This window comes from Acinonyx jubatus, chromosome F2 (genome assembly GCF_027475565.1).
Source record: "Acinonyx jubatus isolate Ajub_Pintada_27869175 chromosome F2, VMU_Ajub_asm_v1.0, whole genome shotgun sequence".
Classification (NCBI taxonomy): domain Eukaryota; kingdom Metazoa; phylum Chordata; class Mammalia; order Carnivora; family Felidae; genus Acinonyx; species Acinonyx jubatus.
This window is the reverse complement of record NC_069394.1, coordinates 67,715,638-67,730,990: the sequence shown is the minus strand read 5'-3', so window position 1 is coordinate 67,730,990 and position 15,353 is coordinate 67,715,638. Positions and strand designations below refer to the sequence as shown.

The 15,353-nt window shown below is 36.0% G+C and overlaps 1 protein-coding gene and 1 pseudogene across 1 annotated transcript in view; one reads left to right on the top strand and one right to left on the bottom strand.

Moving 5' to 3' along the window:
* LOC113594762 (translation initiation factor IF-2-like) overlaps positions 1-15,353 on the bottom strand; it is a 398,057-nt gene that overhangs the window by 111,566 nt on the left and 271,138 nt on the right. The gene's annotated exons all lie outside the window — the stretch shown is intronic.
* The window catches only part of LOC106985754 (ubiquitin carboxyl-terminal hydrolase MINDY-1-like), a 41,457-nt pseudogene that overhangs the window by 18,499 nt on the left and 7,605 nt on the right, over positions 1-15,353 (top strand).

The following is a 15,353-nucleotide window of genomic DNA, read 5'->3' as shown; positions in this document are numbered from 1 at the left end:
AGGTTATTCAACTATTGTTTCTTCTCTCTCATATTGTGCTTCCTTCATTCCAAAGTAATACCAGTGCAAGTTTCTTAACACTGAGCGTTGACCACTTTGGCGATGGTGGCGAGAGATGCTCTGCAGACCCCCTCCGTAGTGAAACAACTGATGGAAATTATACATATACACGAAAGAACTTTAAATATCTAGAAGCTGTCCCAGGGATTACAACAAATCCAAAAACATTTCTTTTCAAGAAAATGTACTGCAACAGTAGATTTGACCAAAAAAGGGGGGGGGTGGGGGTTTCCTGGGTGGCTCAGTTGGTTAAGCGTCCTGCTTTGGCTCAGGTCATGATCTCACAATTGGTGAGTTTGAGCCCCACGTCAGGCTCTGTACTGACAGCTCAGAGCCTGGAGCCTGCTTTGGATTTTGTGTCTTCCTCTCTCTCTGTTCCTCCCGGGCTCACACTCTGTTTCTCTCGCTCTCAAAAACAAATAAAGATTTTTAAAATTAAAAAAAAAATAAAGAAAAAAAAATAACAAGAGTCTGTGGCTATTGAGCCTTTACTGTCTCCCTCCTTCTCGCACTCCCAGCTCAGCATGACAGAAGGTCTACTTGGGCAGGGATGGCCAAGAAGATAGGACTCCCACTCCCCCATGCTCCTAGTCAAGGGTTATGATAGCTCCTTGGAAGGGGCAGGCCACCAGCATTTCTCATTTCCCCTAGCTCCATTTTATAGAAACTAAATTCCAAATGACTGCATCTAAGAGTTCAAGGACTCCCTTTCTCCACCAAGCCCCCACTTGTAGGTCAGATGTTTTACCCCAGATATAGCAGACTGACAATAATATCCTTTTAACACCCCAGGTTGCTTATACGGGGGAGATTTCACATGGGGAAAGACGAGTGGGAAAGACAAGAGGCTACTTCTCCTCCTTAGTACCCCACCAATGAAGCAGGGATGTCAGTCTGAAGAAGTGGGCTACTGTCTCCACTTCCAGTTCTCGAGCAGTGGCTCAGAGATTTTTTCCAAGGGGAGAGGTAGGCCATGACAGAGACCTCCAAGGATCTCTCTTAAAGGAACTAAAGTTCAAGCCTAAGATTGCTCTCAAAACTAATGGAGATTTTGGTAGTAATCAGTAAGAAGAGGCTAAGAAATCCATGAGAGCAACAAGCAAGACCTAACACCAGCTAGTCTATAAAAGAGAATCAGGGTAAGAGAAAAATAGGAAGAACTCTCCTGGGATTAGAATAAACCTTAAAGGTTGGTCTCAAAACTATCCCTGTAAAGGGACTCAAATTTAATTGGCCTGTGTGGGCACTTTGATTCCAGAGTATCATAAAAAAACAGTAGCACAATTAGTTGGCAATTAGAGTAACCTAGTATTGGAGTGACCAGAGAAAAATAAGAAAAGTCTAAGACAGCCTGATAAAACCACTGTCATCTCAGGGTGACTGTGCATGCCCAACTTTGTACCCACTAAAGAGTGACACCAGAGACTTCATATTATGGGGAAACAGACTTTACTAAAATAGTTCAGGAACGTCCACAAACAAGCAAGCAAACAGCAACAATAAAAAGCTCTTAAGAGGAGGGCAGATAGGATCTCGAGTTGCTACAGCATACTACTGAAAATTATGAGACAAGCAAAGAAATGGGGAAGTGTGACCTACACATGGAAACAAAAGCAGGCAATAGAAACTAATTGTGAGAAGGTCTAGTTGTCAGACTTAACAAAGACTTCAAAGCAGTCATCATAAATACGTTCAAAGAACTGAAGGAAATCACCCTTAAGTAAATGAAGGCATCATTACAAGGTCTCATCAAATAGAGAATATCAACAAAGTGAAAGAAACTTAAAAAGAACCAAATGGAAATTCTGGAGTTGACAATATCACTGAAACAAAAAATTCTCTAAAAATTCTCAACAATAGATTTAAACAGACAAAAGAATCAATTAGCTTGAAAATGCTCCCTCGAAGGACATTATGTTAAGTGAAATAAGTCAGACAGAGAAAAACAAATACTGTGTGATCTTATATGTGGAATCTGGGGGAAAAATAAAAATCTCATAGATACAGAGATTAATTGCTGGTTGCCGGAGGTGGGTGTTGGGAGTGGGAGAGATGGGTGAAGGTGATCAAAAGGTACAAAGTTCCACTTATAAAATAAATAAGCCCTGGGGAGATACTGTACAGCATGATAACTACAGCAAATACTGTATTGTGTGTTTGAAAGTTGCTAAAACAGATCTTAAAAGTTCTCATCAATAAGGAAAAAAAATTGTTAACTATGTATACTGATGGATGTTAACTAGACTTATTGTGGTAGTCATTTCACAATAAATATGTATATAGAATCATTATGTTATTCACTTAAAAATAATATATGTCAATTATATCTCCTTTAAAAAAATAGCATGGCAGGGCTTGAGTGTTGGTAACTGGTAAGATAACTAATTTAAGAGATATTTCATTGCTGCTGTGTACAGGACTTGGCATCTGATAGGAATAGAAATATTAACTTATAGTTATCCAATTATAATATATAAAGACCTTTTCATAATGAAAATAACAATAAAATAAGAAAGTTCTCAAATCAGTGAGCTAACTTTCTATCTTAAAATACTAGAAAAAGAAGAAAAAAAATTAAACCTAAAGCAAGCAGAAGGGAAGAAATAATAAAAATTAGAGTGTTAATTAATGAAATGGAGAATAGAAGTATAATAGAGAAAATCAATGAAATTAAAAAGTGGTTCTTTGAAAAGATCCACAAAATTGACCACCTTTAGTTGGACTCAATGGAGGCATGAAAGAGGGGACATTACTACTAACCTTATAGAAAGAAAAGGATTATAAAGTAATACTATGAATAATTATATGCCAATAAATTAGTTAACTTTGATGAAATAGAAAAATTCCTGAAAAATAAAAACAAAATATTGAAGTTTAAAGAAATAAGAAACCTGAATTAGCCTTCAACAGGTAAAGAGATTGAATAAAAATTGGGGATCTCCAAGACCACTTTAAGGATTAGTGATTCACTAAGAGGACTTACAGGACTCAGCATATGATTGTATCCGTGACTATGAGGATACGATGGCTAGTGAGAGGATACCAAACATAATCAGCAAAGGGAAAAAGTACATGTGGCAAAGTCCAAGGAAAACAAGGCATAAGTTTCCAAGGGTCATCTCTCACGGAAGTCACAAAGTGCATGCTTAATTCTCCCAGTAAAAAGTTGTGACAACGCACGTGAAATGTTGATTAATGAAAGCTCACGAGAGACTCAACATCCTGGGACTGGCCATTTAGACAGCATCTGCCTAGTACATATCAAAATTCTAGACTCCCAGAAGAAATGCAGGTGTTCAGCATAAACTACATTGTGTGCACAAATAGGTAAAGCAGAGTAAGCCACTCTTTATCAATTCTGGGAATGGTGGGAACCCTCCCCAAATCCAAGTTCCCAGATATCAGCCAAAGGCTATAAATTAGCCTTTCTAAGGATCTTAATTCTGCTATGTTAACTTTTTTCTGAACAATTGGAAATTTTCTAATTTCTGCACAATTAAAAATTTTAAAACTTTCTACAAAGTGAAGTCAATATCCAGTCTCCCCCACCAATTGGTAAATTCTACCAAGCACTAAAAATAAATAGATAGATAGATAAAACATTAATAACAAATTTTCACAAACTCTTCCAAAAAAGAGGAGACAACATGTCCCAGTACATTAGGTTAGGACCTAATAAGGTTACTTTGATATCAAACCTATAAAAACACATCACAAGAACAGAAATCACCAATTAACTCTCTAGTGAATAAACATGCAAAAATTCTCCAAAAAATCCTTTGAGTTGAGTCTTACTATTTGCAGAAGTTATGTTCTATAGAGTCACTGAGAACCCTGAATAAGTGAATAGTGAGCCATTGCTCATAAGAGAAATACAGGGTTAGGTTCTCAAGAGCCTCTGGTCACAACATTTTCATCAATTGATCAATAATAGCTTTGTTTTATGTGTGTTTGTGTTTAAAGGCACTTTATTTAATATATATTGCTGACTCATTAACGTTGAACTCGTGGCCAACAGCACTATAACTCATGCCTGAATAAACCTTATCTAACAAACATTTTCTATGTAAGCCACATCACAACCTTCCTGCACTTAGAAGCTTTAGATAGCATTTGAGAACTAATATTGGAAGCCATTTTAAACACCAAATCATCAACAAATGGCACAAATGCATGGAAAATATGACACTAAATAGGCCACAAAAGGATACTTGTTTAAAATATGAAAGATGAAATAGAAAGCAGAATATTGTCTTTTTCGGGGTGCCTGGGTGACTCAGTCCGTTGAGCATCTGACTTTGGCTCAGGTTATGATCTCACAGTTGGTGGGTTTGAGCCCCACATTGGGCTCTGTGCTGACAGCTCGGAGCCTGGAGCCTGTTTTGGATTCTGTGTGTCCTTCTCTTTCTACCCCTCCCCCACTTGCTTGTACGCATTCTCTCTCTCTCTCTCAAAAATAAATTTAAAAAAAGAAAAGAATATTGTCTTTTTCAACTTCAACTTGAAATGTGCACATTGGTCAACAAAATTTTCAGTGCTCTGTGTATGTTCACAAATGACCACAAAAGTGCCACAAACATTGATTTGGGGGTTACAAGTAGATTTTAGTGAGTAAGTGAATTTGCAAATATGGAAACTGCAAATAATGAGGATTGATTGTACCAGCAAATAGATTCTAGCAACATATAAGAAGGATTATACAACATGAGTAAGTGGGATTTATCTCAGGAATGCAAGTTGGTTTAACATCTGAAAATCAATTAATATAATACATCATATTAATAGAAAATAGTTCAAAAGCCAGATAATCATCTCAATAGTTTCAGAAAAATCATTTGACAAAACCCACATCCTTTCATGATAAAAACACTCAATGCACTGAAAATGGGAGGGAGTTTATTCAACCTTACAAAAGCACCTACAAAAAGCTACCATTATACTTAATAATAAAATACTGAAGAATTCTCCCTAAGGTTGGAAGCAAGAATATGTCCTGTCTCAGCCCATTTATTCAACATTGTACTGAAGTTTCTAGCCAGGTCAATTAGGCAAGAAAATGAAATAAAAGGCATCCAGATTAGAAAAGAAAACTAAGATTAACTCTTTAATCTTACAGGTGACATGATCTTATATATGGAAAATCATAAGGAAGCAGCTAAAAATATTATTAGAACTAATAAGTGAATTCTAGATACTTTCAGAATTCACATCATATACAAAATCACTTATGCTTCCATACACTAGAAATGAACAATCAAAAAAATGAAATTAAGAAAAAACAATTCCATTTATCATGTCATCAACATGAATGAAATATTTAGAAATATTTTTTTTTAATTTTTTACCATTTATTTATTTTCAAGAGACAGGGAAAGACAGAACATCAGCAGGGGAGGGTCAGAGAGAGAGGGAGACACAGAATCTGAAGCAGGCTCCAGGCTCTGAGCTGTCAGCATAGAGCCTGATGCAAGGGAAAAACCCACAAACCGTGAGATCATGACCTGAGCTGAAATCAGATGCTTAACCAACTGAGCCACCCAGGCACCCCAGGAATAAAATTTTAAAATAAAGACAGAACATATACTCTGAAAGCAAAAAACACTGTTGAAAGAAACTAAGATCTTTATTTAGATTTGAATTTATTTATTCAAAGACATTCTGAGTTCCTGGATCAGAAAACTTAATATTGGTAAAATGGCAATATTCCCCAAATTGTTCTACAGATTCAATGTACTCCACTGAAAACCTCAGCAGTATTCTTTTTTAGAAATTGACAAGCTGTTCTTAAAATTCATGTAAAAATTCATGGTACCCAAAATAGGCAAAAGTCGTGAAATGGAAGAACAAAGTTGGAAGATACACTTCACAATTTCAACAAAGCTATAGTTATCAAGAGGGTGAGGTACTGGAATAAGGGTGGACACAAAAACCAATGCAACAGAATTGAGAATCCAGAGATAAACTCTCACATGAACAGTTTAGTTAATTTTGGACGAAGGTACCAAGACAATCCAATCATGAAAGAATAGTCTTGTTGGCAAATGGTGTTGGGATAACCGAGTATTCATGTGCAAAATAATAAAGCTGGAGCACTGCCTCACGCCATACAAATGTATCATAAACCGCAATGTAAGAGTTACAACTTAGAAGAAAATACAGGAGTAATCTTCAGGAACGTCGGCTAGCCAAAGTCTTCCTAAATATGACATGAAAGCAAAAGTGAGAAGAGAAAAATAGATCAACTAGACTTCATTCAATTAAATCGTTTTTGTATTTCAAAGAATAGCACCAAGAAAAATAAAAGGCCGTTCACAGAACAAGAGAACATATTTCCATAATACATTTGATAAGGGATTTGTATCCAGAGTATGTAAAGAAATGTACAACTCAGTAGTAGAAAAATAAATAACCCACAATTTTGAAATGGGCAAAAGATCTGAATAGCTGTTTCTCCAAAGAAGATATACAAATGACCAAATAAACACAATGATAGTCCTTCAACACCATTAGTCATTAGGAAAATACAGATCAAGGCCATAATGAGATACCAATTCACACACACTAAGATGGCTAAAATTAAAAAGACATATTTTGACAAATTTGGCAAGGGAATGAAACATTGGAACTCTCATACACTGCTGGTTGGAATGTATAATGTTGCATCCAACTCTGGGAATTAGGCTGGCAGTTCCTCAAAATGTTCCTCTAAACATAGTCACCATAAGACCTAGCATTTCAACTCTTAGGTATATACCAAGAGAAATGAAAACATATGTCCATGCAAAAACTTGTACACAAACATTCCTAAAAGCATTACTCATTTTAGCACAAAAATGGAAACAACCCAAAGGTCTATCAACTGATGAGTGGATAAATAAATATGGCATCTCTATATAATGGAATATTACTTGGCAATAAAAGTCCAAAAAACTGATTCATGCTACAGGACGGATGAACATTAAAAACAAGCCTAATGAAGGACATCAGTCACTAAAGACCACATATTGTATGATTTCTGTAAAATGCCCAAATCTGTAGAGACAGAGAAGTCAGCAGTTGTGTCCAACTGAGGTATTAGAGAGAAACGAGAAGCTGCTGTTAATGAGAACAGGTGTTTATTTAGGGGTGATGAAATGTTTTACAGTTGGTTTTGGTGATGGTTGTAAAATTCTGTGAATATACTAAAAACCATCGAATGATGTACTTCAAATGCACTAGGTGTATGAGATATGAGTTCTGTCTCAAAAAAGCTGTTACATATATATTAGAAAAAGCAGATAACTTTTTTTATATCCATCCACGCCAAAGTCTAACAATAGTGCTAGCCCCTAGTGCACGCTCTAATCACCCTTACATAGATTACTATGAATAATCTACTACAGAAACTGTTTCCAGTTTTGATGAGCCAGCTGTCGCAATATTAATTTTATTAAAATACTATTTCACTAAATCACTCCCTTGCTCTATATCAATAAATCTCTAATCTCTGCAGTCTGCCATGTAAGACCCATAATCAACTGGCCAGTGTTACCCATTGTGTTAGGCAAAATAACAAGCCTCGCAAAGATAGATGTCCATAGCCTAAATCCCAAAACCTTTAAATATGTTACTTTACATGGCAAGAGAGACTGTGCGGACATGATTAAATTAAAGTTCTTGAGATGTAGAGATTATCCAGGATTATCCAGTTGGGCCCAATGTAATCACAAGCGTCCTTCTAAGTGAAAGAAGGAAGCAGGAGAGTCAGAGAAAAGGTGCCACAAAGGGAACAGAGGTCAAAGTGATGTGTGCCACAATCTAAGGAATGTGGGCAGCCTCTAGAAGCAAAAGTCGCAAGGAAATAGTTCTCCCCTTAGGGCCTTCAGAAGGAATGCAACCCTGCTGACCCATGTTTTTTTACTATGACATTCAGAGCAGTAAGATAATAAATTCGTATTGTTTTAAGCCAATTGGTGGCAATTTGTTACAACTGTGATAGGAAATGAAATGAATACACCCATGCAGTCATATCACTATGATTTTTTTGCTCTTTTCACATCTCTGATTTGAATAATACTTCTCTACTTATCTGGAAATCCCTTTCTTTCCCTCAGTGCTGACACAGGAAGTCCTGCCTGCATACGAATACCCTCAAGAAGTTTCCCCCCCCAACTAACTCCATCCTCAGGTCATTTTAATTCTGACTGGAGATTTCTTTAGAATGTACTTACGCCATCTACATATTACTAGCATCTGAATTACCTATGCACAATCATTTGATTTTAAGTTAGACATGGAAGGCACGTGGCACATTATATGGAAACAAAGCAGTGAAGTGTTAGGGTGCTGACGGCTCAACTTTTTCCAAAAAAAGCCCTGATTTATAGTGTTTGCTGATTACTCCCAACAAGACTGATTTCTATCATCATATTATACACCTTAAAACTTACATAATGTTATATGTCAGTTATATCTTGATAGAGCTGGAAAAAAAGTAAAAGACTGATTTGAAGCCACCAATGGTTTGACCACTAGATCACAAAATCCCTGACTATTTAATAATGTCTTTAGTGAGCTAGTTCATGCCTCTGGTATAAGGCATCAGATATTTCTCTTAGTTCTTTCTTTCCAATCTATGGTTATAAATGTATTCTCAAGTACACAAATATGCCTATTGTTTTTTTTTGCTATATGTCTAATAGTATTTAACAAATATTTCTGAGTCTTTGAATTTAATTTACTTTCTTACTAGGTGAGGACTCCCTTACCAGTGGGGAGGTCTTTTCCCTACCATTAACATGCACTGGTATTCAGGATAATACCTTACGCTACTGGAGAGGGGATTTCTCTCCTCATCCCAGTCCCTATCACATCTTTTACACAGTTGCAGAAATGTTTTTAGTCAATAAAGAAAACTTTTAACAGTCATTAAGTTTAAAAGTAAAAAAAAAAATGAGGTTAAAAGTCTCGAGCTCCCAATTATCAGCTTCATGAATAGAACCTTGTCATTTATCATCAGTTGAGAGGAAATCAGGGGTTCTGTAGCTGTGCAGAGCCTTGGTACCACCCACTGCAGGCCATAGTTCTTTCCCAGTGTGTGTCTTCTTTATTATGTCCCCCACTGATGTGATTCTTGTTCATTCACCGGACAAATACTTATGGACTCTCAAGAATTCTCAAAATAGGAACCAGAGATATTTTTCAGGGACAACTGGGCACTTATTCTGCTTTTCCACTCCTGCTCCTCACCTCCACTGTATTAGTTTTCTAGTGTGTCACAATAACCACAAAATTATTAGCTTAAGACAACATCCATTTATCACTGTATAAATCTGTTGGCTGAGCTTTATGATATCACAAGGCTAGAATCAAGGTGTTGGATAAACTGAGTTCTCATGGAGGAGGCTTAAAGAAAAATCCAGTCCCAATATCATTTCTGTTATTAGTACAATATAGTTCTTGCAGTTATAGGACTGAGTTTCTGTCTTCTTGCTGGCTCCCAGCTGTCTGGGGCTGATCTAAGATGCTAGACATCATCAAAATTCCTCATCACATGGTTTCTCCATCTTTAAGTAAGTAATGGTGTGTCAACTCCTTATACATCCAATCTCTGACTTCCTCTTCTACAACCAGATGGAGACAACTCTTGGCTTTTAAAGGACTTGTGATTAGCTAAGTCTCACACAGATAATCTCTTTAAGGTCAACTGTGGCATTTAAGGCAAGCTCATCACAAAAATAAAATTCATCATATTCACAGTCCTAGGGATTATTCAGGACTCATACACATGAGAAAGGAAGACAGAAAGTTTTGAAAGCCATCCCCACCATGGTCTTTCTGATGCTGACTTTGGTTCAAGAACAGGAGAAATTGATGCGGTAAATATAAAGACAAACATGTAGATTATTAGCATAAATTCTTACGGAACGGAGCCTCCCAAATCCAAGATCCTACTCTGGGCCAGAAACTATGTGCTGCTTTTAGAGTCTCAATAAGCCATGGGAAGCTACACTGGTAAGTGAGATATACACAACATAACCACACCAATTTTTATAAAATCTCATTTATATGGATAATTAAATCAGGATCTTAATTTGTTTCAGGACAGCAGGGGATTTCTGGTCTGGAACACCAGAAGCATTACTTCCATTGGTGTCAAAAGTGAGATGAGACACCCTGTAAAGACATAAATAGATGTTTTCATGACGCTCGCAGTCTAGTAAGAAATATACATAAGAAAATAGATGATGAAGAGAAAGCATGCTGACTATGTTCTAGACAAAGGGAGCAATTTATGCCAAAGAAGAAAAAAAGGCTATAGTGCATTGGAGGAACTGCAAGTTATCTCAGTAAGATTGGAAAGTGAAGGAGGAATGGAAGCAGCGGCTCAGAGGTGAAACTGGAGAAGCAGGTAAGTGAAAGTTCATGGAGAGCCAAATATACCACGTAAAGGTAATTGATCCTAAAATTAATTGGGAGTTCAGCAATTCCATGAATAGAAATTTATTCTAAGGAGATAATAAATCAATAAAGATTCATGGATCAGGATATTTACTACAGCATAATATAAAGGCCACCCATGCTCCTGTGCCCATGGAAATAAACTCAGTGTTCATTAAAAGGGGATTGATAAAAAATAATGGATGGAGTTGGCCGCCTTAAAAATGATGATACACACTCCATCTCACTGACATGGAATTACACTGTATTAAGAATAAGAATATGAAGGAGTAAGAGAATAGCATAAGTACTCATTATGCCCCAGGCAGCGAGATCAGCTTTTATCAAGTATTATGTCCAATCCCCTCAACAATCCAATGAGGTAAAAACTGCAATTGTTCCTATTTTACAAAAGAGGTAACTGAAGTACAAGTGGTTAGATAACCTGCCTAAGTCCATACATTTATTAAGAAGCAGAACCAGGCGTAAAACACAGGCAGGGGCAGTATTTTTCTGTTTCTACCTTGAATTCTGAAAAATAATAAAATACAAGGGAAAAAGGTAAAGAAGGAGTGGGAGAGGATAAGGAAAAGGATAGAGAGACACAGAGAGACAGAAATAGACAATGAATAATGATGACCAGAAAATCGTAAGGGGCGCCTGGGTGGCTCAGTCCGTGAAGTGTCAGATTCTTGATTTTAGCTCGGGTCATGATCTCATCATGGTTGGTGAGATTGAGCCCTGAGTCGGGCTCTGTGCTAAGAGATTTTCTCCTCAGATTTTCTCTTTTTGTTTCTGCCCCACTCATGCTCTTTCTCTCTCAAAATTAATAAACTTAAATAGGAAGAAAATCTTAAGAGCAGTTATCTCTGAGTTGTAAGATTTTAGGTAATTTTTTCCTTCCTTACAATTTTTTGAGTTTGTATTTTCACAGAGAGTGATTTGATTTTTTTTAATTAATAGACTCTTTAAAAAGCTCAATTTTCAGTTTACACATAAACTGAACAAAAAGTATGGAGTTCCAATATGCCTCTCTCCTCCCTCACACATTTTTCTCTATTATTAAAACCTTGCATTAGTATGGTACGTTTCTTATAATTGATGAGCCAATATTGACACACTATTATTAACTAAATTCTAGAGTTTACATTAGTGTTCACTCTTTGTGTTGTACATTCTGTGGGTTTTGACAAATGAATAATGTCATGTATCATCATTACATTACCACACAGAATAATTTTTCTTCCCTAAAAATTCAAAATAAACTCTGAAAGGCAAATAATCATCACATATATAAAGGATTTACGGTGAGTGTATGAGACAAGTTTAGTCCAATTTCCCTGAGTCTAGTCCTCTCTCTCATACGGGGATATGCTCTCATGTTGCAGGGAAAGGTCCTATATAAGTTGTTTCTCTCTTTGCATTGTTCTTTAGACTCAAGCTTGGGTTTTACTTCTATGGTATCATTTGTCTTCCTCCTAAATTCCATGGAAGTGTCAGCCCATGGAAGCCTGGATGACTGAGTTCAAGAAGTTGTATTCTTTATGATGGCCAAATCAAGCACAGGAAGAGCAAAGCTTTGCAATGCCTCAAATCTTCTTGATATGGATGCCCACACAAATCAACAGACTTTATATAGGTCTTAAGAAAGAAAAAACTCAACATCCGTCACCAGTTTTAGGTTTCTGTACTTTCTCTTTGGTTTATCTGTAAACCTAAAACTGCTCTTTTACTGAAGGAGAAATGTTACTGTGTAACATTTTGATTCATGGCTGAAAGAAGTGACACATGTAAGAATCACTGAAGTGTTTCCTTGTTTGTCTGATTTATTAGGTAGTTTTAGAGAAGGAGAAATATAGTTTCCTCTATTTACACTTATATATCTTATGTTGTGGGTTCTTTGTATTTGGATACTATGTTTATAATGTTATTATTTATGACGTTGTCTTTGTGAAAATATTAGAATATTTATCAGAATTTTATCTTTACAAAAAATGTTCATGTTGCTCTTCACTGAATGCCAGTGAGATTTGAATTTTTGTCTACATCTCCTGAGAGCAATTTACCAAAGTTTTAGATTTTATGAATGAGAATTTGATGTGTAGTTACCTATTTTTTAAAATCAGCTTTAGCTTAATCCCTTGGAATTGTTTTCTCTTTTTACACTGTGGGTGATTTAGGGCGTTCAAGTAAATGAACTGAAGTAGTTGTGGAATTGGGTCAAATAGAGACTAATACGTGGTAGTGAACATTAAGGGGATGAACAAAGAATAAATCTATAGTAACAATAAATACATACCATAATTCAGGCATATTATCAAAGTAAAAACTATATGCATTTGAAGCAAATTTCTCACTTTAAGTAGTGAAGACTTGAGGGCTACAATGTGTTGAAGGTGTGTTTTGTAAAATTAGTACACCTTCAATGAATGCTGCAACTCAAATGGAAAAGGTCATCATAAGATGGGTTCTTAATTAATTAAACAAGAGACAAAAACATGCTATCACTTTTAAAAGTTATGATAATAATCTTACAATAATAACCTTATGATAATAACCTTATCCTAACAATTTGTTTTAACCCGATAGCTGTAAACTTCATTGATACATCATGTAGCAGCTGCAATGTATTTGCTAGTGGAGAATGTGTCTAAAAGGAAAAGTGAGCAAATTCATTGAGGACTTTATAAACAGAAAAAGGAGAGAAAATTAGGAGCAAATAAAGGGTGCACCAAATTTACCTATAAATCGGATCTGGAAAAAAAAATTGTCTTGAATATGGCTTCTGAACTATCACTGGCCACTTTTTGCCCCTTTTCAGCTGCTTCCCAGTGATTCCCAGAGCAATAGTTAAGTTCATAATTATCTCCTGAACTAGAGGCATCTCTACCCAGTAACATATGGTACAACATTTCCACTCACATCCCCAGTGGGACTTCAGACTCAACAGGATCCAAACCAATCTTTTTATCTCTTCTCTGCCTTACTTTGATCCAGATTTCCTCCTGGTTCTGCATTCTCTTTCTTGGAATGTTATAGCAGCATTGACCCATTTGCACAAGCTGGAAACAGAGAGGTCATCTTGCATTCCTCCTTTTCCCTCTCCTCATCATGAAATTATGACAATGCTGCTTTTATTACATTACACTGGTCTGCCCTGCCTTTATATCCTATCAGCTGACACCTTCTAGCTCAACTACCTGCTCTCCTCTGCACAGATCCTCATTTCATTCTGTATATTCTCCTTTGTTCTATTTCCCCACAGACAATCTTTCATGTACCTTTTCAAAAACCGTTTACTGATTCCTTCCATAGATTGATAAAGACCACATCCTTTTGAACAGAAAGCTACTTGTCATTCCGTCCACATCCTACCTGTCCAAGGCTCTCCTGAAACCCTACCCACCAGTGTATGTATGGAACTATTTGCCTTTCTTGGAGCACATTATGTTTGGTAATGCCTTTGCGATTTTGTGTAAGTGATTTGCCTTTTCCAGAAGATCCTTTCATTTCTTTTCCGTCTGATGAACATTAAACAAGTCTTGGACACCATTCCAATTTGAGCTGATCTTTACATATGCACAAGTATAAAGCACTGACCATACTGGATTGTAACTGCTTGTTCACGATGTACTACATGGGGGCTGAGACCAGTCTTCCCCTCCCCTGTCCCCAGAAACCCTGATGCCACACAGTTTCCAGCATGAGTAAGGGTGTAGTAATTATTTTTTGAGAGAATAAAATGGTTGCCAAAGCCAGATTCTGAAGGGCTTTGAATATCACAAAAAGGAATTTTATTCTATAGACATATCTTTGAAGCATAGGAGGGATATAATCAAATCCATGTGTTAGAGAGAAAACTTGGGTAAAGTAATTAATTGATGGACTAAAGATGGGATATATTTGTTGTAGGTTGGCAGAAATGTCTGGAGGCACAATTATGGATTTACTGGGATATTAGGCTGAAGAGTGGGGATATGATTCATGCAATGTTGTATGCCAGGGCTGAATTACATTTTGAATATACAGTAAGAAAAAAAATAAGAACTCTTAATCTGCTTCATATCCTACCCAGTACTACAATTCAGATATTAGGTAGGAAAGCATGATTAACACATTTTATAGTAATTAAACACATAAAAGACTTAGGCATTTATTTAAAAAAATACTTCTAACTTCTTATAATACCCTACTATGGCTGGATCAATCACAAATTTATGAAACCAAGTTATACTTGTTTATATTTAAACTCTTGGAGCAATACTTTCCACAGCTTGACACTGTATGTAGAAATTTTCTTAAATTCTTCTACCTAGAGCCTTATGATGATAACATGTTATTCTAGGAGTTGGTGAAACTGTCTATGAAAATAAATAATACATATTAAAAACATTTTTTATAAATTTGTGAAAGAAGACCACCAAATTTTCAATAATGAATTATATTAATGCCCAGAATTTCTGCCAGAAATTCTTTTAACGTCATCTCAATTTTCTTAGAAATGAATTGTTGGATATAATCTAAGAAGGTCTTCTGTAAAAATTTAATCTAAACAAATCTCAGATAATCCCATGATGTTTTCCAATATTTTATAACACAACCAAATTAAGAGACCATCCTGTGCTGTTTTACAGAATTCAAACTTCTGAAATATTAAGGCAGAGGTATGGCACATACTTCCATTAGAAAATGGATGGAAATAAGTAAAAGTTGGGCAGAGTCATAAAAATTTTGCTGCTTCATAATATCCAAGTTATTTGTCAGAACATATTTAAAATCCATAAGATTTTTTTCTGTGAAGCAAGTATAATTAGATATATTTCACCTATTTTATACATTTAATGTAAAAGAATGAAAGGCTTTCATATAATTCT